The sequence below is a fragment of the Lepus europaeus genome, chromosome 12 (assembly GCF_033115175.1).
Source record: "Lepus europaeus isolate LE1 chromosome 12, mLepTim1.pri, whole genome shotgun sequence".
NCBI classification, from domain to species: domain Eukaryota; kingdom Metazoa; phylum Chordata; class Mammalia; order Lagomorpha; family Leporidae; genus Lepus; species Lepus europaeus.
In genome coordinates this window covers 14,412,245-14,435,942 of record NC_084838.1, presented here as the reverse complement: position 1 = coordinate 14,435,942, position 23,698 = coordinate 14,412,245, and positions in this window count along the sequence as shown.

Genomic DNA, 23,698 nt, shown 5'->3' with positions numbered 1-23,698 from the left:
TACTAATATTTAGCTTATTATAAATATTTAATATAAATATAAAAATGGTCAAATAAAATCAAACACCAAGCGTCTGTGCCAGATATTCTGTGGCTCTAAATACCCTTTACCTCTCAACATAGATGATGTTACCACAGATTGCAAGGCATAACATTAAGGAATCTGAGTTATTAATATATTTCTGTGAATTAATGATTCAGCTGTTTTCTAGCTGAGGGTAAAGGGAAGACAATATGAGACATATGATACTTAAAAGGGGCCTACTAGTATTCTGTTTCCTTGAGTAATAATGCCAAACAGGCCTAGTGGTGAAACAGGCAGAGAGAATGCTTTAAGAATTCTAGCCAAGGTGATCTGAGACTGAAGTTAAGGGAAAGAGTTTGTTCTGATCACCAGTTTCCTTGGCATGTTCAACTTTGGCCTCTTTTTCCCCCATCAAAGTTGGAGGCATGATATAGAGAGGTCATCAATTCATTTTCTTATTGGGAGCTGAGCTAGCTTATCCAGTGCCTGGGGGCTGTCAGCACAAGATTGTTAATGAACACGTTTCCTGCAGATAATTATAGGAAAGGGAATATTGAAAGCACTTAAAGCATTTCATTCTTTTTAATTCATTAATTATATTGCAATTATCCCATGCTCAGGAGCTATTCAGGAGGCTGGATTCCAGCTATTCCTACAAGACTTCATGGGCAGAAATGAGGTCTGAGGGCTTGGGGAGAGAAGACCTTAAGAGAAAAGCTCTGAAAAGGTTAACTATGCAGATACAAAAAGCTAATTGGAAGGCTCTTAAGCAAAATCCAGGTTAATAAGAGTTGAAAAAAACAACACATGTGTTATAATGATTATTATAATCATCACTATTTTTCCACCTACATGAAAAATGCTTGCATTTTGATAAACCCATCATAAACATCATCTCTGCCCCTGAAAACACCTGGTCTTGAAGTTGAATCAGAAGATTCATAGATGTGGCAAATTCCATAGAATTTATAGGTTGATGGAGACATGGGTCTGAAATATTCTGTCATGATCTGTCATATCCTAGGTCTGCCATTTTTATTGTCTCCTTACTTTTAATGTTATACATAGGAAATCATAAGAAAATTGAATAAACAATGGCATACTAGATCTCTTTCATGTGCCAGGAGTTGTTTAAATATGGATTCTGTATTTCTAGAACTTTCTATGGGAAATATGGTCAATTCAATAAGTAATCAAGAAATAGATGTTGGGGAAACTACAAGGACCATGGAAATTCTCAACTTGGTCATGAGGAGTGTTTGGAAGGCTTGATGAGTGTTCACTGTTGTGTACACACATGGCACACTAATAACAATGCCCCAAGTTTCAACACTTTCAGACTTCACCTTCCTGACTTTCATGAATCCCAAGCTACTTTCTTCCCCATCAACTGCATCTACAGAATCCTGGTAGTAAGAGTGTAGAGGTGAGGAAGTTGCCCCCACATATAATGCCAGCTATAAATTTCTTCATTTGGCTCACTAATCTACCACCCTCTACTGCCTTTCTGCTCTTCTCAAACTCCTTCTAATTCTATGGTCAATGCCACTGCTACCTTCTTCTAAACTACTAACCTCCATTCCACCTACCCATAATGTTACCCCTGACAGCAGGCTGCAGCATTAAAGACCCAAGTCATTAATATACTGGTAAGAATTAATGATTCATCTATTTTAAGTGAGGGCAAAGAGAATACTATGCAATGTATTAGAATCTTAAAGGACCAACTAGCATTGTGTTTCCTAAAGGGACAGAGTAAAACAGGCTTGAGGAAGACAGAATAAGTAATCCTGGCATCTGAAACAAAGATATTAGAAGACACGTTTCTCACTATTTAGGTCATCAACCTATCTTTTGTCATTCTGATGGAATGTGATAAAACATGGGCTAGAGATGAGACAACACAGTTCTCTCATTCAAGGTCCCAAATATGTTAGAAAGGCAAGCTAATATCAGCAAAAAAATACTGATAGTGGACTCAAAGCTGACCACGACACATAAGAAAAGCCCAACTGAGACCAAAAGTACTGCCCAGATGAGCACAGTCTAAATTGCTAATCTGTATGATCTTGAATTAAATAAATGGCTGTTGTTCAAGCCACTATATTTCAGGTTGGTTTGTTATGCAGCAATAGCAAATTGATGCACCTCTTAACTATTTTATATATTAGTTCAATTTAACTGAAGTGATTTGAATGCCTACTGTTTATCATCACTGGAGACATAATAAAGAATAAGGCACAGTCCCTATACATGGAAACTAGTGAGTCAGTGCCTCTTAATGTAACTAAGCTTTTTTTTTTTTTTTTAAACGAGATTTTAACTTTTTACCTATGTGAAACTAGGGTATCTATATTTAGACCTCAGGGTGATCCCTGAAAGTGTATTAAAATTTTGCATGTATATGCTTATGTAAATTTTAAAGAGAATATTTTACATCATACCCTCAAAGAAATAAGTGCTCAGAAGATGTTGAGGACCACTAGATGATAATGTTATCTAAAGCTATTTAAACTTTCCATCTCACATAGTGTTCAGTCTATTTAGGGGTACAATTCATTGCTGACTCATCCAATCTGGAAGATGTCCTCAAATTGAGATGCTGCCAGAGGCCATGGAGGTTTATGTGTTGGATGATCAGAGTGTTGTGGCTTTCTTTAGAAAAGCTTCCTACAGATAATGTTATCACTTTCTTGTCATATAGAGCAGAACCTCTGTATGATCCAAAGCACATTTTATTTGAAAAATGATGGGCTTATCTGTGTCCTCCTCTTGCTCACACTTACTCTTGGGTTGGTAAATCTTTTTCCCAGGGCAAAAGTACCAGTCCATCATTCCCCACAGTCTCACTCTTCTGACAGCAAATGCCTCTCACTTTAACCAACAATATGGAATATCTGCCCCCACACGTTCTTGTTGGAGGATTTCATCGAGATCTGTCTGAGATTAAGAATAATACAAAACCCTAATACAACATCTGATGTTCAAGGAGGCAGTCCAAGGGGGCAGAGCAATTCTCCCTCTCTCTAAATTATTGACGTTTCCTTCATTTCTTGGTTAAATAGAAAAATGAGAGAAACAAGGTGAAGGACAGAAAGTGCCCTGAATGACTAAGAAAACTTTGTTTTATTACACACAGTTCTTCCATAAACTTGCTTAGTACATTTGATCAAAATTATTATCTCTGAGGTTATATTTCCTTGTAAAATCAAAATTCAAAATCATGTCCTGCCATCATCACAAAGGTGATGTCATGCTGCTCAAGACAAACACATGTACCTAATTCTTTAAAAGTTGCAAAGTGCTACCAATATTAAGATTGCTCCTTCTATCTTGTGTTACTGTGATTCACTTTGAGTCTTACGCCTGATCTCATGCAATTCTTCCAAAATTTAACCTCTAACATTACCAGTATTGTGTATCATTTAACATTTCAAATGTGCAACATCACTCACAATTTAAGTTCCTCTTAGAAGCCTTCCCTGACTTCCATTTGATGGCCGGAGTGGCATAGTGTTGAACTCCTTCAGTGCTTAGATTCACTGCAGATTATCATGCAGGTTATCATTGGTCTTACATCTGCATCAAGAGATGGTATAATTTAGTGCTTGACAATGTGATCTTGGGGAAACACTGCTTGGGGCCAAATACCATAACAACCACTTTAACTTGTTGTATGACTTTGCACTAATCATTTAACTTCTCTACACCTCAGTTTTCCTTGCAGTTAAATTGGGAAAATAATGGTATAAAAATTTCATGTGATTCAGAGAAGGTTAATTTAGTGAGTATGTAAAATATTTAAAATAGTACCTAGCAATTAGTGGAGTACAAAGATAATTCAAAAATGTTAGCTAATATTATTAGCTATGCCCTGTGCCCACTTGGATGAAGCACCCTTGATGATGATTGTCTGTTTGCATAGCTTCAATACTTACTGCTTGATAGGTACTCAACAAATATTAATACATGCATACATGAGTGAGTAATTGATGTTGGGAAAAATACTAGTTCTGAGGATAGCACACATATTTGTAAACTAATCTTAGCTCAGTTTCCAACTCCATCTGATAACTCTGAAGCACATTATTTATATCTATTACTCCCAATTTCCTCATCTGTTAAATGAGTGAATTAGATTGTAAAGACAATTTCACCTCCAGAGATATATGCATTAAGACTCTAGGGTAAGAAGATAAGTTATTATATGTGGAGTCTATATGTGAAACAGACAATTTATAAAGAATATCTTGTCTTTCCATTGCACTGCCAAGTAGATGATATTATCTTCATTTTATATATATATATATATATATATATATATATATATATATATAAACTGATGAGACTCAGGTTAATCAACATACCCAAGACCACATAGGTAGTAAATTTGGGCTGATCCCAGTTCTGGCTGGCCAAAGTCTGTCATTTCCACTATTATACTGAGATGCAAATTATAAAATTGCAAGATCAGACACATGTAATGCCTTCTACTGCCAAACAGAAACAGGCAGTAAGCAGCAGGCAGGTATACTTAGAACAGGTGTGGAGAGAGTTGTCATTTGACATACACATTTAGACACATCAGCATATGTGTTGGGATCCAGATGGGGAGACATTAAGCAGGGGAGACAGTAGCAGTTATAACATTAGCCTTGAGTTAATTGCTATTTTGGTGTCCTTATGGAAAGAAACATCCATTGTACATATTCATGCAGCAAATGGAATTTATAACAATTTCTTTGAATTGGGAACCACTTGTCCCCTCCTCCCTGGAGACAATCCAATGTCTATATTTAACCTAGCAGGCTGGTGGCATTACATTTGGGTGATTATTTATAGATACCCTCATGCACAGTCTATTGAAAAGCCATAGGGATTCTGCCAAGACAGGGGGAAGAATAGCTCCAGATGTGTGTATGCAAGTGAGTCTAAGCCTGGTTCTTTGTAGGATAAGGCTGCCTTGGAGATTAAACATGCATGAGATCTTGGAAGTCTTCACTTTTTATTTTTATTTCAAACTCCCAGAATTAGGGGCTTTATTTGTGCACACTGGAAACCAGCTCATAACATCTTACTATTGGAAGGAATTTCACAGTCATTAGCCCATTTTCCACCTAATAGTTGAATCTTCTGGAAGAGTATCCTTATTCAATAAGTACTCATTAATTATCATCCTAACTTTACTGTTCATCATTTAAAGAGGGAGTAATTTAAATGTGAGGACTTACACTGACATTTGCTCTACATTTGCAAAAATGATTGAATATGGTATCTGCCCTCAATGTCTCATCAGAAAGATGACAAATAGACACAAATGTATAAGACAAAAAGTAAACAAGGGAAATTTTATAATGGAAGGAATATCTGAACATGGCATGATTACTTGGCACAAGTTGTCTGGCACACATAAGAGCTCAATAATTTATAGCCATGAATATCATTCCCATTTTATTGATGTGACTGGAGAAAGTTTCACAATTGAGTCTTCAATATTAATTTGGATTTTTCAAGGTAGAGGAGATGATTAGGACAGCATGAAGGAAATAAGATAATATTTTGAGAAAATGTTGAGAAGATGATTAAAACTAAAATATACTCTTTGTATTGATAAATAAATTGAAATAAGACTACAAAGATATAAGAGGCCCATATTAGAAGATCTGGAATGTAGTTTTAAATGTTCAGAAATTGTTCACAATGATTTGATGAGCAAGAGAGTAGTGAACTTTTTTTAATATGCAAAAGCCTCCCACATCAGTTGATACTGTTAAAATTTAAGAATTTTGTGCCAATGATGGTTGGAGTCTGAAATATTAATCTCTCCGAGCCTCAATTTTCATATCTATAATGTAATTTTGTATACATTCTCCCTCAAGGATCTTACAGTTCAGAGAGGATAAGACTATTAATAATTAGTATAGTATAAGGCAACTTATAATTAGTGTGATTAGATGCTAAATACTATAATTATGAATGCCACTGCTATTATTAATGGCTGTTTTTATTGATCACTTACCACATGAAAGTTACTTTTTAAAAAACGCTTTACTAAGTTTTGAGCTTGAATTTAATGTTAACAATAATTTTATAAAGTAACTATAATTATCTTCATGGTAGAAATGAGATAAAGTTCAGAATAGCTCATTAGCTTGTCATACAGTTGATGTAGAAGTGTGAGAAGTCAAACCCAAGAGGTTCTGATTCCAAAACCAGTATTCGTAAACTGTCATTATTTTATGGTTTGTTTTTGAAGAGTGTAGTGTTTCTCAGTGGTTGGTATTGTTTACCTGTCCTTGTGTGTAGTCTAAGGTCCAGAGGTTTTTCACTTTGCCCAGAGCCAGGCCATCTGAAGAATCAACCTCTATAATATCTCAGATACTCTTCATTCATATTGCTTGGGAAATTACAACCGTGAGTTTCCCAGCAGTTTGTTAATATGTCAATATTTACATGATCATAGGAAAATAAAAACATTCTACTACACTGACATTAAGGTTTATTTTAATGAAACAGAGTCAGCATACTTAACTATAAAGTTACCTTAAAGTCACCGATGTACATGTGACAAACCCATCTCTGGTGTATGTTATTTGTTTTATATTATTAATATCTGACAGTTTTGGTTATTGTATAAGGATCCCAACTCCAGCTAGCTGTTCAATCGTAGACAAATCGTTCAGTTTAGTGAAATCACTAGATTGGATCATTTTGCTGTTAAACATTAATTTTAAACATTTAAGCATTAATTTGCATTTCATCATTCTACATTCTGGCTCAAGACTAGATGTCATGGAGCATGGAAACTTGAGGAGAACACAGTCTCATATCTCAAAGAATACATAATTTACAGCAATAAACAAAATCTATCTGAATTAAAATTTCAAGCAAACAAGATCACAGTATAGCACAAATTAATTTTCCCAAATGTGGCCAGGGCAGTTAGTGCTGGCAGAGTGAATGATTGGTGACCATTTTGCTGGGAACAGGGAGGGAAGGGGAGCAGAGTTTAGAAAGAAGGCAGGGAAGTTAGGGCTATAACACTAATAAGAAATATACCAAGTTCATGTTCTCTAGAATTGACCTTGGTGCACAATGGTGGTTTACAGACATACCTATAGCCTCTGCACTTACATCTTGCATATCAACAGGTAGAAATACAAAAACACATTGAACAAGAAATCAGGAGATTGGCAGTTTAGTTCCGACTTTGCCATTAACTACGTAACTATGAACAAGCTACTAGATCTTTCTGGGTCTAAATTTCTTCAACTATAAGGTGAAGGTACTAAAACAGAAGATTCTCAGTTTAATTATTTGAGCTTAAATTCATAACTATATGATTTTATATTTGAAAAAGCAAATATAAAAGAAAAATATGCGAGAGAAAAATGCAACATCTCTGCTAGCCGTAACTTTCCAGTATAAAACCTTATTGCCATAGCACAAATATACTTTCCTCCATCTGAAAAAAAAAGTACAATTCCTAAAATACATCCTAAATGTTCATTAGGTTCCAAAGACAATATTATAAATGAACATCTAGTGACAGTCTTGTCACCTATTAATAACTTACAATTTTAGACAGGTAGAATTCTGGGATTTATGCAAATGAAAGATAGAATCCTGTTATAATTTCTTGGTAAACTTCCAATATGCTGACTTAATAACTATGGTGTACTGGGAGAAAAAAGAAGGCACTCACATATATTACAAGAGAGATAATGAATTATTATTCCAAAAGTAGGTTTGTTGCACTCATTTGCATATAATGTTTAATTTTTACCAAATGTTTTATTTTAATACATGCAAAAATGATCAAAAACTATCAAAATATGCTAATGAACTTCCTATTGCAAATATATTGTTGCCCTTGATTCTAGGGGTTTATTATAAAAACATTTGAAATTCTCAATAGTAAAGTGATTCTTTTAATAAAAATAATATTGAAAATATTCATATACTTTTGATCTAGATAACATCTAGTTAAAAGTCCTTACTTTATAAATGGGGCTACTGGGACCTAGAGAACTAGAGTGATTTTTTTTTTCACTGTCCCACAGCTAGCCAGAAGAGGATGTTGGACGAGAATCCAGGATTCCTCCTGTCCAGGTTATTGTACATTTGGCTGGGTCACATGATCTCAAACAAATAGGTTTAGTGTTTGTGTCTGAAATAATTATAGCTGCACTTCATTTTGTTAGCAATTAACTCCTTGTGAGTTATTTGAGGACTGAAATACAGTCTGGGGAATGGAAAAGAGGAGACAGCCAGACATATGGACAAAAGAAAAATGCAAAACTCTGTCTTAAAACAGTGTTTTGTAAATCACTATCATTCAACTACCATCTTCATGAATTTTGCTCTCAGAGACTATTTACACTATTCATTTACTTACTTGTTTTCTCTTAAGTCAATCCTCTTAATTTAAATAAACATATGTTACAAGGAACGTTTAAATTACCATAGCAAATGGGAAGCCAGAAATACATGTTTTAAATAAAAGACAATGAAAAAATAATACTGCTGCAAACATACCACTGTTAATGAGATTCTCACAAGATGCTATTACTTATCAGGGGCTTTGTGCCTGGAAACTGCTCTGTCTTTGTTATAAAAAAAGATTGGCAAAGTGGGGAGATTAGCAAGTGTTAGAAGTGTTAAAGATGTTAGCACCCAACTAAGATTTTTTTCCCTTGACATTTAAAAATAATTGAAAAGGAAATGACTTTCTCGCAATATGATTCAGTGTCTTTCCTGTCCTGTCCCACTCAAATCACCTCCTGGACCTTGCACACTGTGCATCTCACACTTTGGAAAACTCTGGGTTAGAGAGAGACATCTCAGTTATGTAGGCCTCTGACATATTTTTGACCAGGAAGCCATATGGCAGGAAAACTGAAAGAGATTTAAACAGTCATCCAAGCAACATAATACAGGGGTAAAAGTACAGATTTTGCTATCAGCCGCCAGAACTCTATCTTGCTGCTTAACTACAAGACAAGAAAATTAACTGCTTCTAGTCTCAGTTTCCTTATCTGTGAATAATGAATAATATAGTAAAGCCTGTCTCAAAGTACTGTTGAAATTGACTAAGAAAACATGTGAATTGGAAACATTTACTGAGTATATTTCACACGCCAAGGTTTACGTAAATAACAGAATGAATCCTTGTCGTGGTCTATTAAAGGCCGACATTATTAATCTCATTTTACACAAAAGAAAACTGAATCATGGGAAAGTTTATGATCCCTTTCAAGCCAGTAAATAGAGGACCAGGAATTAGAGCCCATTTTATTAATCTCTAGTACATACCTTTTTAGGAATTACTCTTTAAAAATGCAGATATCAGGGTTAAGGGGAAAGAGGTTGTTACAAATGGACAGGACACTGCAAGCAAATTCCACCTAAAAGACTTAAAGGCAGGAGTGTGTTATTTTGTTTGAGTATTGTTGTATCAGTCGGATATGCTGCAATTCTGCTGCATAACAAACCATTTCTAAACTATGTGGCTTGCACCAGCTTTTTCCCCATGCACATTCTTGAATTTTTGTTTGGTGCATGTCAAAGTGCTTCTTGAATTAGCAGTTACTCAGATCTGCTCTTCTCAAAGTGGTTCACAGATGCTCAAGAGAAAAAAATCAATGGCATGTGCACATTTAAAACCTCATCTTCCACTGGAAGGAGCAATATGCATGTAGTCAACCACAGAGTTGAGAGGGAATCTATATTCTACCCCAAGGGAAAAAAAAAGAATGAGTATTTTCTAGAAAATATTCTAATCTACCAATATTTTGGTGGAGAACTTACCAAAGAAAGTGATGAGACCAACCTGTGGGAAGAAAAATTGGAGGTTGACTTGTGGAGCTTTCCATGTGCCAAAGGTTTAAATATGATTCTGAAATCTATGGAGAAATCACTGAAGTTTTCAACATGAAATTTGACTCTCACCTATTCTTGTCTCAGTTACTCAGAATTCCACTGCTAACCAGTGCACAAAATAGTAAGTGGTAGTGGTAAGTTAATGCTGAGTAAAGGGCATTATAACCCATAGCACCTTATCAGAAATACTCAACAATGCAAGAGAGGTCAAATGTTACTGCAAAATAGAGAATAGGTAGTAAGGGTTATATCTCTCAAAATCCATGGGCCAGGTGACTGCCTGCCTATGCAGCTGGGCAAGAAATCTGTGTGTCTGGGAAATGGGAAAAAGCAGATGTATCTTTTACTGTATATGGCTATATAGATTTTTAAAATTTTTTCAACATGTGCATACATTGCTCAACAAAATGTGGAATTTAAAATGGTTTAGAGAAAGAAAATATACTTTTTTTAAACAAAAGATTCAGAATCTTAGGATGGAATGTATGATTGCTTAATTCATTTTCCACACTTCAGCAGCTAGAAGCAGGGAGGAGGAAGTATTTTTCTTCCTACCGCTTAAGAAGAAAGATTTTTCTTTTTATCTATTATACTGTATTCCTCTTCCACATATAAGAAGAGCACCTGGATACATAGCAGCTATGGTAGATTTTGTTAATAGCCCCGATTATTTGCTCTTTTCTGATTTCTCATTCTTTGCAGAGTGATTCTTTTACATCCTTCCAGCTAAGCAGAGTACATTTTATCAACCCTTAAATTTGAGGTGGGTCATATGACTTGTTTCATACAATGAATGAGGTGGAAATGACAGGGTGCCAGTTCTGAGTTATCTGATGAAGCTATTTGTTGTCTCACATCTCTGCCAACTCCATATGAAGAATTCACCAGTCCAAATAGGACAAGAAACACATAGAAGCAAGAAGCAGACATACTTCCAACTTAGAGACACTTAGTTAGGCCCAGCTGAGACCAAGAAACACTACTACATCATCTCTGAAATGTTTGTTTCTCTATCATGCAGCAGTAAGCAAGAAATATCTGATGAGGCACTACTTTTCCGATCATGACTTGGATGATCTTTTGCCCTCTTCTGGAAGAAGAGCAATTAGTGACACCTGCTGAGCCCTTGTACCATGACACACGAAGAACTGAAAGCTTGACCTGTGTATTGTCTTTGAATTGTCAAGAAATTCTATGACAGAGACATTAATGTGACCTTTTTGTTAGGAAATAGACTCTCAAACAATGAACAGTCTTCCAAATTTATAAGGATGACAAATGGTAAAATTCGGATTTTAAAATATTTATATTTGGTAGCTACCTTCACATACACATGTGCACTCAAAATGCTGTTCTTCTGTAGAGGAGCTACGTCATATATCTCAGCAGGAGCTCCTGGCTTCTCTAACCATTCTACATAGTTGACACTAGGGTAATCCAGGACACTGCCAAATCCAGAGTTTCAGGGGAGTGTTGGGACAAACAGAGTTTTCACGTTCTTCTCCAGAGAGTCATTCCCAGAAGAGGTCAGATTCCTCTCTAGACAGAGGGGCCCTGGGCAGTGTACAAACTTCTGAGCTCAGAGCAGCATCAGCTAATAAATCATTTGTGAGACAATAGCCTCTGGTATCAAGTTACTCCAGGATAAAAAAAAAAAAAAAAAAAAAAAAAAAGAATTGTGCTCTTCATGGCAGGCTGGGAGCTGAAAAAAATTTGCTGCTTTAAAGTACTAAGGCTTCTTGTGTCACCCATTGTTTCCAAAGCTCTGTAGCAGCCTTTTGCCAGAGAGAATAATAGGATCCACTCTTTCTTTGCAGAAGAGGTTCCTGTGCCTGCCTGCTTAAAATGGTTAGGAAGAAGCATTGTCTACTTGCAGTGCATTTTGGAATTCATGCTGACTCTCCCAATAATAGCCTCATTTGCTCCTCCCTACAGCTCAGTGGGATGTTTTATTACCCCTGAGATTCCCACAGTGAAACTGAGGCTCCAAGAGTTTACAGGAGAGACCCTTGAGGCTACATCTGACAATGAGCAGACCTGTATTTGAAATCTTGACTTCTGCAACCAACTCCACAGCTCATTGCTGAAGACTGCCCACCTGGCATCATAGAGCCTGATTGCCATCATAATGTGGCGTCTTTGGGGGATAAGCTTAGCCCTTCCTAGTGATCTTCTGTGAAAATACAAATTATAGTTTAAATAACTTGGATTAAGCCATCTATACGTTGGTATGGATGAGTTGGTCATGGAATGATGTGGAAAGCATAGACCTTCTTAGAGGTATATCTGGTTCAACTGCTTCATTTTGTAGCTGGAGAAACTGAAATCCAGAGAAGTAGCAGATATTCCCCTGAGGTCATGTAGACACATCAGTAGTAGATACTCAGATTTGTATTTCCACATCACAAAAACAACCAGCTCTCTCTTCCTTACAAGGCCAAACTGAAGCCAAGAGTGCTAGAAAGAATTTGCTACATATTTACAGGGCTTCCCCAAACCCTCTTCAATCTTCTGTCTCATTAGGTCGCCTCATATAAAATAGGCAAATTTAGCTTTTGTTTCTAATTTCCCAAACAAGGACATAGGGAGTTACAGAGATGAAAGGATTGCAACTGTAATATACCAGAGCTAAGAGGGCGGCCAAAGACCATGGCACAAGCAACCTGTCCCTTTCAAAGAAAGCTGTTGAAAGTTTATTTACTTTTATTCTACATGCACATATTGCATAAGGATAATATGCCAATTAATTTGCTGGTGCTAGAATGGTAAATCACACAAGACTCAATGCCTGTCCTCATGGACGTTACATCCTAATCAAGTAAGCGGACTTGAAATCTGCGACTAAAAAATGATTATATAACTGGGGCTGGAACTGTGGTGTAGCAGGTAAAATTGACACGTGCACTGTCAGCATCCCATACAGGTGTCATTTGAAACCTGGCTGCTCCACTTCTGATCCCTGTTAATGCACCCAGGAAAGCAACAGATGATGACAAACGTGCTCGGGCCCCTGCATCCACATGGGAGACCCTGATAAATCTCCTGGCACCTCTGTCCTAGCTTCTGCCTGGTTCAGCCCTGGCTGTTGTAGCAATTTGGGGAGTGAACCAGCAAATGGAATCTCTCTCTCTTTCTCTTCTCTCCCCCCTCCCTCTCTCTCTATAACTCTGCCTCTCAAATAAATAAATCTTTAAAAAAAAGAATTGAAGGTCCAATGCCTTCTATAAATCCAATGCCTTCTGGTAAATGTTTTATTAAGTTCTTATCTAAGGGTTGAAACGGTTTGCTAAGTATTCATGTAATATTGCTATTGTCAGCAAGTGATCTAGGACTTGCTCCCTCATTTCTCTATTCTAAGCCCAACTTGTTCTTTCACTTCTCTATTCTCTTCAAGGTAGGGAACTAATTCTATTATGAAGGAATCTGTGGGATGCACAATTTAATCTTTAGACCTTATAAGAGATGGCTGACATTTTTCTGTAATAGCATAGCCAAAATAAGAACTTAACTAATAATCTCATAGCTAGATTCACATCGCCATCAGCGAAGTATACAGTAAGTAGAAAAAAAAACCTCCCTTTCAGACCAAAGGGAAAGAAAGTTTTAAAGTGAGAATATAATTTTCCTCATGGGCATTGTCTACCTTAGAAAAACTACTACAGAACATGCCTGTGACTATAGACTTGTAGTTCAGGCCACCGAAGATTAAAGATGGGACACGGGCACTCCCTTGACTTGCATCCTCTGGTCTGCTTTAACACAAACCAGGAGGAAAAGAAAGCTAGGCATCAGAAGCAATGGGTGGCAGGCCTATTAATGGCTGATCTGTGCAGTGATCTGCCCTCAAGGAGACCCAACAGGCCAGTCCACTGCAGTGGCTTTCAATGTGGTAAGCCTGGGCTTCAGCAGAAGTCAGCTTGTGAAGAGCCCTGGCAGCTCTGCCAAGAGTTGGATCACTGGAAATGGACCTGCCCTGGAATCGAAGGATGCCCAGGTCAGAGCCACAGATCTTATTGGCTCCAAGCTGAAAAGCCCTTCACTCAGCCCAACTTCCAAAGTGACCACTGCAGCTGAGGGTATGGTCAAGTAGGGTCAGCAACATTGCAGGCAGAACTGTAAATTTCTTGTTAGAGATGCCCCCTGCCTTTACCTGGCCAGCTCTCCTCCCAGGCCAGCCAAGTAATGAAAGTCAACAGAGTGCCTTCCCCTAGGAGGTTCACACCTCCCTTAGGATATACCCCATGTGAAGAGATAGATAGGTCTGGGCCTCTTAACTTACAAGGCCTAAAACCCAACAGATTGTTATCAAGCCCCTTCTATCAGGTTCTATTTGCCTCTCAATCAGAAAAATTACTTGTAGCTTAGACAGCACCTTTCTTAGCTCCTCTAATAATGACTCTGTCCTTTGTTCTAGACCCTGTCTAGTGCACTTGGGCCTCATTCCTTTGTAATCATAACCTCTACTCTACCACCAATGGCTCTACTCCCAACCTGTGTGTACTGATGGTCCTCTTCCCCACTTAATGCTGTATAATTGTTCAGACCTGGTTAAGGCCACTCTTAGGATCATTGGTTACTATCCTCACCCTGTCTTTTATGACCTTGTCTAAATATGATCAGAGTCGGGGAACTTGGAAGGCTTCCATAGCCTTGGCAACTCATGACGACAGCCTAGGGTGGTTACTGGCGCCATAAACTAGAGTGTCAATTTGTTGGGTCAACAACAGGAGCCACTGTGCGCTTGCTCCTGATGTGGGATCTCTGTCCTTGATGTACTGTACATTTTGATTTAATGCTATAACTAGTACTCAAACAGTATGTTTCATTTTGTGTTTCTATGTGGGTGCAAACTGTTGAAGTATTTTATACTAAATTGATCTTCTGTATATAAATAGAATTGAAAATGAATCTTGATGTGAATGGAAGGGGAGAGGGAGCGGGAGAGGGGAGGGTTGCGGGTAGGAGGGAAGTTATGGGAAGGGGAAGCCATTGTAATCCATAAGCTGTACACTGGAAATTTATATTCATTAAATAAAAGTTAAAAAACAAACAAACAAACAAAAAAAAAAGAATTGAACAATAAAAATGTACTTGTCATAGGAGAGTGGTTTAATCTAATAGGTCAGAAAAGAGTTCACTTAGGGGACACTGGTAAGAATTCTCTTGGATGAAGTTTCCTCTTTGAAACTTACTCCTTCTTATTTCAGGATATCTGTACTTGCTAGTTGCTCAGTGGAGAATCCCTGAGACAGGAAGTAGTAAGTGTTGTTAAATTAGCAGACAAAATGCCAGTATGACTGAGCTCTGAAGATAAGGGCAGAGTGGTTTAAGGTGAGATGGGGGCCTGGAGGGTTAGATCATACAGGTCTTTGAAGGCTAGAAGAATTGTGGCTTTGATTTAGGAGTTAAAGGAAATTACTGAGATTTTAAGTGGTTAAGAAAAATGATCAGATCTATGATTTAAAAATTAAACAAAACATGCTGCCTGTGGTGTTAGATCAGAAGAGTATCAAGTGAATGTGTGAATGTCTTTGACAGTGAGGTTGATGAAAGTGCACTGCATTTTGGGTGTGGAGTCAATAAGATTTGGTTTGTGATGATTTGCAATAGTGAAGGGAAGAGAGAATGAAGGTATTAAAATGATCCTCAAATTTTTGGCATTAGAAATCAGGAAATTAACAGAGGTGGGAAACACTAGAGAGAAAGAAGGCTAGACAAGAAGTAAGTTTCCAGTTTGGGACATGGGGCAATGTTAGGTCAGTCACTGGTAGTGAGTGAGTCTAAACCTTAGAAGGCAGTCCAAGAGGGAAAGATGAGTTTGGGAACCATTGTGTATAGACGAAAACATCACGGGAATGTTAAGGATTATCTATAGACAAAGTAAACAGAGAGAAGAGCAGAGCACCATAGAGCAAAACAGAATTCTGGAGAAAGGGAGCCATAAGATGTACCTGGGTACCTCAATATGTTGAGTAGGAAAAGAGGGGCTGGCAGTAGAAACAGAATGAATGAATAACAGCTAAGAGAAGAACGAAGAAAGGATTCCGAGAATAGGCGTGGTTTTCCAAGTAATATAGAAGTCAAGTAATATAAATGCTTCAGAATATAGCTTCAGTTTGGTGACATGAGAGTGGCTAGTGAATTTAGATTGGGTGACAAGGTGGAGATTTTAGAGTGGGGTGTGTTGAAGATGGAATAACATGGGGAGGAACAAAAACTGCATGCTCTGTTTTTGAGAAGTTTAGATGTGAAAACAAGTACAGAAATTGTTCAATAGCTGGAGGGGAATATAATGTTAGTTAATTGTTGGATCTGCTGTGTGATCTTGGGTAAGTTAATGAACCTCTGTATTTATTCATATATGAAAAAGGGAAACAATCGAGTATATTTATCAACTAATGAGAAGAACCCACAGAGACAAGGAGATACTGATGATGGAGAGGGGTGACAAAAATGACAAAGATGGTGGGAGGGCATATGAGAACATAACATGGACTGGAGGTGGGGAACAGTCTTTGGCAGGAGGAGAGACTGTTCCTCCCACATTAAAAGGAAGAAATCAAGAACTAGAGCAGAAATAAGAGAGGTGCCCATGTAAGTTAGAGGAAATCTGGCCTTAAGGCCACTCTTTATCCAAAATCCATTTTGCACAAGGAATCAAAACATGAATGTGGGAGAATTTAAGACAAATGTAATTGATGTCTAGGTTGCTCCTCTCATCCATATAGTTGGTTACTCCTTGCTCCCTGTGGAAGGAAGGCTCAAGCCAGACTCCTAAGGTTTAAAACACAGGTGAGAGCCCTGTAACGGGATCTGGATCAGAAACAAGATGACATCAACTCAGGTGAAGCTGTGGCATGCACAGTAGGGCCACGGAAGCAAGGCACATTCATGTTTAAGTGATTAATCTCTTGTCTCCATTGCTTTAAATGAGCCAAATAAATCCCTTGCTGAGCCTGTCACACTGATGTTCTGTATGCAAATGGTATCTAATGAGCAAGGGCACAGGGCTAGTCCCCTGGTTGGTAAATCCATTCATTTCACAACACATTGTCTTAGTCATGTATTTTCGCTACACCTTCCATTGGCAAAGGAGCTGTTAAATGAAATGTTGGACATTCAGAAAAAGTTTAGGATAGTTCTTTCATTCATGGGGAGATGTCGTTAATGCATTGGGCTTGGGATTATGTGACCTGGTTTTCTGTCCAGATGCTGACAATTTTTCCTTCTCCGGGCCTCTATTTTTTCATGCTCAAATTAAAGGGTTTAGGCTACATTAATGTTTCCAAAGTGCTCAGTGATATATTTGTGGTTTGTAAAGCAAATTTTAAAAGGGTTTTATGATCAAATATTATGGGGACTTAAGAAGTTGAGAAATTCAACAAGTTTTGTTTTGTGCTATTGAATATTTCAGGACAATTAACATGTTAGCTTACATTGTGAGTACTTGAGCAAACAAGCATGCTTTGAAATAGACCTTCTTGATAAATTTTCTCATAACTGCCGGCCCAGATGATGCTGAAATCCCTCCAAATGCTGAACTACCTATGACTGAAAAGGAACAGAGGGAATTAGAGAAAGGGAAAACTACACAATGTTGAGTGATGTCAGAATAACTGACTTCAAGGACACTTACAGGGCCTCTACTCTGCTCTATGTCAGGCATGATTTTTCCTTTTACTTCTCCTGGACTCAAAGTTAAGTACAATGAAAAATGAAGGGAGATTCAGACCACTTACATGATTTTTATTGCATTTGGCTTTCTTATCCATTGTATTGCATTGTGTTTGCTTTCTGTGTGGCCAGAGATCTTATTAAAATGCTTGCAATCTCTGACCCTCCCTGTCCACAGACCTGTTCTTTGGTGTCCAGTTTCTAGGGGAATCCTTCGTGGGACTCAGGCCTCTATTCTCCCAAACTGCCCAGTCGTCACCCCCAGGCATCTTTTCCTTTAAGAATGCCAGAAGTTCTGCCCCAGTGCTTCTAAATTGATCAAGTGCAACCAAGGACATTATTTATTTTTCTGGGCCTCAGTGTCCCGATGTGGAAAACAAAGAAGCTACCAACCTTGACTCTAAGTATCCTTCTGGTCATTTAGGCTGCTTGAGTTCCAAACATGGACACATCCTAATGGGCGAAGTTGGGGATACTCTTACACAGTGCCTTAAAGTCCCAAGGCAGGGACTACTGGAACACCAGTCTACCTGCATCCATTAAGGCTGATCAAAGAATAACTCACACAAGAAGAGCTAGAGTTTCTCCAGACAACAAACACATTAAAAGAAGGGCAAGAATCCTGGATTCTAGACTCTTCTCTCACTAGTTAAGTGTGAGGTTTGTGCCAATTTTTTTTCATAGATTTATTCATTTACTTGAAAGTTGGGAGGGGGCAGATAGTCTACCTGCTTGTTCACTCCCCCAAATGGCAGCAACAGCCAAGGCTTGGAGCCAGGAAGTTCATCTGGGTCTCCCATGTGGGTGGCAGGGGCCCAGGTACTTCAGTCATCCTTCATTGTTTTTCCCAAGCCATTAGCAGGGACCTTGATTGCAGCGGAGCATATAGAACTTGAACTGGTACCCATATGGGATGCCCACGTGGCAGGTGGTAACTTTCCCTGCTATGTCACAGTGCCAGCCCCTCGTAGCAAATTAATTACACCCCCTGGACTTTTCACACACATATATGAGAGTTATGTCATGTGACCTCTAAAGTTCCTTCAGGCTGTGATATTCTGTATGCCTCTGACATGAATCCAGACTTTGTTTTTGAAGAAATTTGATAAATAAGGAGGAATAGAAATACTTTTCCATACAGAAAATCCACCAGCAGCATCAAGAATTGTTACCTGATCAAACCTTTATGGTGGATAGCAGATAAATCTGTCCAGATATAAAGAATTATGTGTGGGAGCCGGTGCTGCGGTGTAGAGGGTAAAGCCACCATCTGTGGCTTCGGTATCCAGTATGGGCACTGGTTTGAATCCCAGCTGCTCCACTTCTTATTCAGCTCACTGCTAATGTGCATGGGAAAACAACAGAGGATAGCCCAAATACCTAGGCCCCTGCATCCATGTGGGAGACCCAGAAGAAGCTTCTGGTTCCTGGCTTCTAGCTTTAGATCAACCTATATCTGGCTGCTGCAGCCATTTGGGGAAATGAACCCGTGGATGGAAGAAATCTGTGTCTCTCCCTCTCTTTGTCACCACTTCTTTCTCCCTCTGTAACTCTGCCTTTCAAACAAATATATAAATCTTAAAACCAGTTTGTGTTTGGGCTGCTCCTCTTCTGGTTCAGCTCCCTGCTATGGCCTGGGAAAGTAGTGGAAGATGGCCCAAGTGCTTGGGCACCTGCACCCAGTGGGAAACCTGGAAGAAGCTCCTGGCTCCTGGCTTAAGATTGACCAACTCTGGCTGTTGTGGCCATCTGGGGAGTGAACCAGGGGACGGAAGACCTTTCTCTCTGTCTCTCCCCCTCTCTGTCTGTAACACTGCCTCTCAAAAAATAAATACAATCTTTTTAAAAACATAGATTTATTTACTTTTTGAGAGGCAGAATTACAGAGAAAGAGAGAAGAAGAGACAGAGAGGAAGATCTTCCATCCATTTATTCATTCTCCAAATGGTTGCAACGGCCCAGGCGGGGCCAGGCCAAAGCCAGGAGCCAGGACTTTCATCTGGGTCTCCCACTTAGATGGCATTTGGGTCATCATCTGCTTCTTTTCCAGGTGTACTAGCACATAGCTGGATAAGAAATGGAGCAGCTGGGACTGAAACCAGCGCCTATATGGGATGCTGGCATTGTAAGTGGCAGCTTAATCTGTTGTGCCACAGCACCACTCCCTCATTTACAGACATTTATTCATTAAATATTTTTAAGAATCTTCATGACAGGCACTGTACTAAATTTTATAGATACATAAATGAATGACAGAAACAATACCTATTCTTGTAGAACACATATATGCTGTGTATATGAACATGTGCATTTGTGTGTAGATATGAGTGCCTTATTGTGTGCATAGAATGTGTGTGTGTGTGTTTGTGTGTGTATGAAAGTGCATAGATGTATTTTTGGCCAGCAGAAGTAGATATCAATCAATTAAATAAATAAGCAAGATAACTTGAAATAGTATATTGCTGAACAAATAGATTTGGTTGCTATAATAGCAGCACCAAATAACATCAGCTTATGTAAGGCAAAAAAAGTATGTTTTTAATCATATGGCAACTCATACAAATGGAATTCAATTCTTTCACTATGATTCTATGTGTCAGGAAAGCTGATTTCTCTTGTTTCATTACCCTGTCATATCAGGTTTTTCCTTTATCTCCTTAGTTTAAAATGTGATCATCATTTTCACCTTCCAGCCAGGAGGTGAAAAAGACACACCTTTCTCTGTTGGAGTAAGGCTCAGAAGTGGTAAGCTTCTCTTCCACTCACATCTCACTGGCCAGAGCTTATCTCATGGTCATGTCACCTGCCAGAAGCCTGGAAAATGTAGTCTTTATTGTGAGCAGCCATCCCTAGCTCACAATTAAGGGTTCTGTTACTATGGAAGAAAGAACAGGTGTTCAAGAATAACTCATAATCGTATTTATAGACAATAGTAAATAATGTAAACAATATATCGTGCAGGTCATGCTCAGTTATGCTGTAGTAACAAAGAACCACAGGATCTCAGTGGCGTAAGATTTAATATTGCTTACACTGAATCATAGGTCTGGAGGGCAAAGGAGTCTCCTCTTAGCATAATCACGTGGGAATCTTCTTGAATGCTGCTAATCACCATGCCAGCAGGAACTGAGATCCCTTGAAGGTCTTACCTTGGCAATTAAACCTCAGCATAATTAATGTTGTTGTTTACAACTCACTGGACTGAACTAGGCACCTAGTCACACCTAACAACAAAAAACCAAAAGTACAACCCTACCCAGCGCACAGAAGGAGGTAGAACAAAAACTGTTTCGTCAGTGGTGATACAGCAGGGCAGTGAGAGTGGCTAGGACAAGGGAAGGCTACTCTTTATGGACACTCAGAGCCTTTGTGAGCTGTTTTGGAGTTGACACTTGAAAGGCAAGAACAGGATACAATCTTGTGGGAAAAAAATCTGTGGAAAGAACACAATGTTTTTCTTTAGCTCAGCATGGATACTTCATAGAGAGATAAAAGGATAATCAAGGAGATCGATTGGCAGTTATTATCACCTTAAGGCCATTTTCATAGATTGCCAGCCTAGTTTTAGAGATGAACAAACAGAGGCAATGGAGGAGTTAAGAAATTTGCCTCAAATCCCAAGACTACTTAGTGACAGCACCAGGATTTGAATCCAGGCAGTATGACTCTGTAGTCAAGCTTTTTCTTTTTAGTTAATTTATTGGAAAGGCAGAGCTTCAGAGATGAGAAGGAGAGAGAAGGGGAGGGATAGAGAAGAATCTTCTATTTACTTGTTTACTCCCCAAGTGGCCACTACATCCAGATATGAGCCAGGCTGAAGCCAGGAGCCAGGAACTCCATCGGGGTCTTCCATGTGTGGGTGGCGGGGGTCCAAGCACTGGAGCCATCATCTGCTGCCTTTCAAGGGTGCTCTTGCAGGAAGCTGAATGGGAAGTGAAGCAGCTGGAACTGACATTCCAATACAGGATGCCAGTGTTACAGGTGGTAGCTTAATTGGCTGTTCCACATTGCTGGCCCTTGTAGCCATGCTATTCATCACTAAACTACATCACCCATCCTAGCCTTTCTCTACAGGAGGGCAACAGATTCAGGATTAATTCAAGTAGCACTTCAATGGGAGGAGGAGGAACCAGGTGCCAAATGAGCCCACCTGAGGACTGTTTAACTCCCTGGAGTCATCAGGAAACTTCTCTTAAATGGCCCTCGTAGGAGTATTTGTCATGTGGGAGGTACATATTTCTGGCAGAAGGAGCATGTGGGAAAATGCTTGCAGGCTTCAGATTTGGCTGGAGAGAAGGCCAAAGACAGAGCCCACCAACTGTAATGAAAAAAAAAAAAACATCAATTATTCAAACTCTTTCCAATTACCATCTCTATTACAAAGTACTGCTGTTCTGCTACAGCCAAGCCAGCTCCCCATGTACTTCTGAGGATCAGTAGTGCAAACAAATAATAGCAATATAGACCCACTGGGGCAAAGAGAAACCATCAACAGGGACAAACCCTGATCTGAAATGGAGTTTGATCCAGTGCTGAGGGAGGAAAAAACAATCCAGGGGTAAAATATGGGGACTTGTGAGTGTATAATGTGGCATTCAGCTTTATTAACTGCTACTCTTTGTCACACAGGGAAGTCTGGAGAAAGAAGTTCACAGTTGGGGCTGGTGCCATGGCTCACTAGGCTAATCCTCTGCCTGCGGCGCTGGCACTCTGGGTTCTAGTCCCGGTCCGGGCACCGGATTCTGTCCCAGTTGCTCCTCTTCCAGTTCAGCTCTCTGCTGTGGCCGGGGAGGTCAGTGGAGGATGGCCCAAGTGCTTGGGTCCTGCACCCGCATGGGAGACCAGGAGGAAGCACCTGGCTCCTGGCTTCATATTGGCACAGTGCGCTGGCCGTAGCAGCCTTTTGTGGGGTGAACAAAAGGAAGGAAGACCTTTCTCTCTGTCTCTCTCTCTCTCTAACTCTGCCTGTCAAAAAAAAAAAAGAAAAGAAAAAGAAGTTCACAGCTGGAATTAGCTAGCTTCAGTATCACTGAGCAACAGCATGGAAGGGGCCACAGGCAGATGTCATATGAGGAGGCCACCAACATTAGAGGGATATGGTGGAACACAGGCAGGACTGAGGACTCCACAAAGCTCACCCTGGCCTCTGAGACTCTGTTACAGATCTGGCCCAGCTTCCCATACAACTTTATTCCTCTCTTCTCTCTTTGCACTGCAGCCTTCCACATGTCCCCATCTCAGCACCCTCAATCACCTCCACCTGGGACACTCCCCTAACCCCAGAGAGCCAGACAACACACTCGTCCACTCACTGTATAGGTCTCTGTTCAGATTCCACACCCTGGGTCCAGTGCTTTGGTACAGCAGGTTAAGCTGCCACCTGTGATGCTCAGATCCCACATGAGCACCGGTTCAAGTCCTGGCTGTTCTGCTTCTGACCTAGCTCCCTGGTAATGCACCTGACAAGCAGTGGAATGTGGCTCAAATGCTTGGGGCCCCTCCTGCCCATGCAGGAGGCCCAGATGAAGTTCTAGGTTCCTGGCTTCAGCCTGGTCCAACCCTGACAGTCTCAGCCATTTGGGGAGTGAAGCAACAAGGGGAAGATTCTTTATCACTGCCTCTCCATCTCCTTTTATCTCCATCTCTCTCTGTCACTCTGTCTTTCAAAAAATAAAATAAATCTTAAAAAATTACAAATTCCACATCCAGCAGAGGGCTTTTTGAAATTAACACCTCTGATGCTCCTCCCAGGCTCGTCTGTATCACCTGGATCACCACATGTTATAGGGCACCTGTGTTTGTTTCCTGTTTGGTTGTCTATCAGTGGAATGCAATCTCCATGAAAACTTTGTCTACACTTCACACTGGCTTATAGATAGTGCTCAATAAACTTTATGAACTGAATCAACAAGTAGAATCCAGTGGCAAAACGTGATTTGTGAAGCAGAATTTTGATCACAAGGAATAAATAAAAATAGCCCAGTTACTGGGAGTAGGGTAAAAATGCAGGCTGGCACCTTGGCTCACTTGGTTAATCCTCCACCTGCGGCGCTGGGATACCATATGGGCGCCGGATTCTAGTCCCGGTTGTTTGTCTTCCAGTCCAGCTCTCTGCTGT